Source organism: Octodon degus, unplaced genomic scaffold, assembly GCF_000260255.1.
Source record: "Octodon degus isolate 3935 unplaced genomic scaffold, OctDeg1.0 scaffold00058, whole genome shotgun sequence".
NCBI lineage: Eukaryota > Metazoa > Chordata > Mammalia > Rodentia > Octodontidae > Octodon > Octodon degus.
The window spans coordinates 1652024-1655648 of NW_004524634.1; the positions used below are offsets into that span (position 1 = coordinate 1652024).

The 3625-nt window shown below is 39.2% G+C and overlaps 1 pseudogene; it reads right to left on the bottom strand.

The window, feature by feature from the left end:
- The window catches only part of LOC101591133, a 3566-nt pseudogene extending 1302 nt beyond the window's left edge, over positions 1–2264 (bottom strand).
- Positions 2265–3625: the final 1361 nt, after the last annotated feature.

Genomic DNA, 3625 nt, shown 5'->3' on the forward strand with positions numbered 1-3625 from the left:
TACTCTTGTGTTGGATTTCTGGGATCTTGACTATTATATGTCTCGGTTTTTAATTGGGTTGAAGTTATTTGGAGTTCTGTATGTTTCCATTACATGAGTATCAGATTGTTTCCTCATATTTGGGAAGTTTTCTGCTGTTACTTGTGCCCATACTCTTTTTATATCATTTGTATTGACGCCTTCATTCTCATTGATGTCTATTAGTCTCACATTGTTCATGTTCGCATTGTCTTGCAGGTGATGAATTATTTTTTCCTGCATCCTACTTGTTTTTAAGAGATCCTTTCTTACCTTTTCACTAGCTGTACCAGCATCTTCAAGATCTGAAACTCTATCTTTACTTTAGCTCAAACAGTTTTTTAGGCTTGTAATTGAGATTTTAAGGTCCTCTACATCTTTGACTCTGATTCATGCGATCTATTTCTTTTCTGTATTGCTTATTCAAGGAATCCATCATTTTTAAAATTTCCTGTATTTTTTTATTAATGTCTTCTTTAGAAACAGTTATTAATTCTTTTACTGCAGAGTTTTTAACAGATTGGGTTTCTTTTTTATGTTTCTGTATTTGATTCTTTAGTTCAGGTGCTATGGGTTTAGAAATTTCTTTTTTCATTTCAGACAATAATTCTGCTTTGAGTTCCTTTAAACCTTTATATAGTTGCTTATTTACTTCCGACACTATTAATTCATGTATTTCAGCTAAGCTAGTGTCCACTGCATTTGTTCTGATTGGGCATTGTGATTCCTCCATATGTTTCTGCATTTGATTCTTAAGTTCAGCTGCTATAAATTCAGTTTTCTTTTTTTTTTAATTCCAGAAATTAATTCTGCTCTGAGTTCCTCTGTATCTTTCTGCTGTTGATTATGTACTTCCAACGTTATTTGTTTATTTATTTCAGCTGAGCTAGTGTCCTCTGCACTTGTTATGGGTGGGCTTGAGACCTGAGATTGCATTTTGCTCCTTGACTTTATAATTTCTTTTAACACTGAACCTCTGGCCTTTGGTGTAGCACTTTGGTGCAATTATATGATCACTTAATGCAATTCAGGTGCTGATATACCAAGTTCTGTTCATGCAGTTGTGCCTGGCTTGGCTTAGGCTATTTAGCTCAACTCCTTACTGTTGTTGCCCTTGGAGTTGAGCTTGCTGTACACCTCTGGTAAAATGATCTGTTCCTGGATTAGCTGTGTGGTTTTGACCCTAGTCTCTCACTGTGGAGACTTTAGCTGCAGGGTTTTACCTCAAGTCTGTATGCTAGGTTTGGTCTGAGTCTGGAGGGGTATGAGAAGTGGGAGCAAGAGAGCCCAGAAGCTCTCCCACAAACTCACCAGTGTTGTGTTTTGGTGGGTCTGCAGGACTCCCAAGAGTGCAGCAGCAGTTCTTACTCAGAAGGCAGGCTGTGCTGGGTCTAGTCGGGCCGGGGTGGTCTGGAGAACGTGGGGAAGTGCCTCTCTCACTTGGCGGGCCTGGGCCTGGAGCGGCGGGCTGGTGCAGGATAGAGCAGAAGCTCTCCCCCACACTCATAGGGCCTGGGGTCGGTCGGATATGGAGGGCCCAAGGCGCGGCAGAAATTCCTGCATGTATTTCTTACATGCCTCAATCATCATTTGGTCAATCTCTACCATAGTGACCATCTTTGGTTTCAGTTTGACTATTTCACATAATATGCCTTCATCTCCACTACCCAGAATCAGTATCTCTTTGCCAGTGTAATCTTTGCCACTGCCCATAATGGCCCGGGTACATGTCAATTCACTTTCTGTCAAATTAACATCCCCACTAAGGATGAGAATATTTCCAAACTGCTTTGAGTGTAGAATTTCAATGTTCTGATAAGGTGAGTCTTCATCATATACCACTTCATCTATGTCATACTCAACCAGATGCCCATCAGCTGTAGGCCAGTACCTGTCAATGCCCCTCTGGTTGGCAAATGCTTCACCTGCCCAGTATCAGCCTGACTCAATTCTTTCATTCTCTCTTTTATTTTGTTCAAAATATTACCAATTTCTTCTTTGCCCTGGATATCACTGTCATAGCTCTGAAGGGCCAGCAACACCAATCCATGTGGATAAATTTTCAAGTTGACAAAGCTGTCATTTTTGTTTGTGTAGGTTGCTAGGCAATCATGGTCCTGCCAGGTATGCACTGATGCCACCATGCCCTGTTCCTGGAAAACGGACTATAGACCTTTTAGGATGGTCTCACCATCAGCTTTGGTACCAAGCATGAAGTCAAGCGTGCTGTGCTGTGCTGCTGCCACAGTGAGGTGAGGCCCTATGCCATGCCTGGGGGAGGCGGTCACAGAGATGGAGGGCCACATGGTGTGTCTGGTTGTGGCCAGCTAGGGTATTTTTTCATGTTTTTATTTGCCACTTGTATTTCTTCCTCTGAGAAGTGTATACTCATCTCACATGCCCATTTTTGGATTGGGACTTTAAATTTTGGGGGCCATTTTTTTTAGTTCTTTATAGAATTTAGACAGAAGTCCTTTGTCTGAGTGATTCTTGGTTACAATTTTTTTTTTTCCAAATTTGTGTTGTTTTTTGACTCTGTTGGTGATTTCTTTTGATATGCAGAAACTTTTCAGTAAGATGAGATCCCAGTTGTTGATTGTTTGGAGTATTTCCCATGCAGTTTAGTTTTTATTCATGAACTGTCTGCTTACTCCTATGTCTTCAGGATTTGCATCTACTTTCTCTTCCAGGAGATTTAGTGTTTCTGTTTTAATGTTTAGATCTTTAATCTATTTTGGCTTTAGTTTAGTGCATGGTGATAGACTTGGGTCTAGTTTTAGTTTTTGGCATGTGGAGAGCCAGTTTTACCCACACCATTTGAAAGAGACTATCTTTCTTCCAGTGAATATGTTTGGCTCTTTATCAAAGATAAGATGACTGAGTGTGTTCATAGTTGTGTTTGCATATTCTCATCTGTTCCACTGATCCTGGTGTCTGTTTTTTTTCCCAGTACCATGATAATTTTATCACATCTTTGTAGCATAATTTCAAGCCAGGGATTGTAATGCCTCCTGCCTTGCCTTTGTTGCCCAAGATTGCCTTTGCTGTTCTAGGGTTTTTTGGTTCCAAATAAATTTTAAGAATGTTTTTTCTAGATTTGTGAGGTATGTTGGTAGTATTTTGATAAGGATTGTATTAAATCTGTATAACAATTTTGGGTGCATGGCCATTTACACTATGTTGGTTCTTCTTATCCAGAAGCAAGGAATATCTTCCAATTTTCTGAAATCTTTTTTGATTTTTTTTTTAGAGGATTGTAATTTTCTTTCTTTCTTTCTTTCTTTCTTTCTTTCTTTCTTTCTTTCTTTCTTTCTTTCTTTCTTTCTTTCTTCTTTCTTTTTTTTCTTTCTTTTCGGAACTGGGGATTGAACTTAGGTCCTTGCGCTTGCCAGGGAAGCGCTTATTCCATTGAGCCATCTGCCCAGCCCTGTAATTTTCATTGTATGAATATTTTCCTTCCTTTGTTAAATTAATTCCTAAGTATTTTATTTTTTGGATGCTACTGTGAAGAGTATTGTTTCTAATTTCTCTCCCAGTGAGTTTGATATCTGTGTAGAGGAATGCTATTGATTTTTGAGTGTTGACTTTGTATCCTGTTATGCTACTG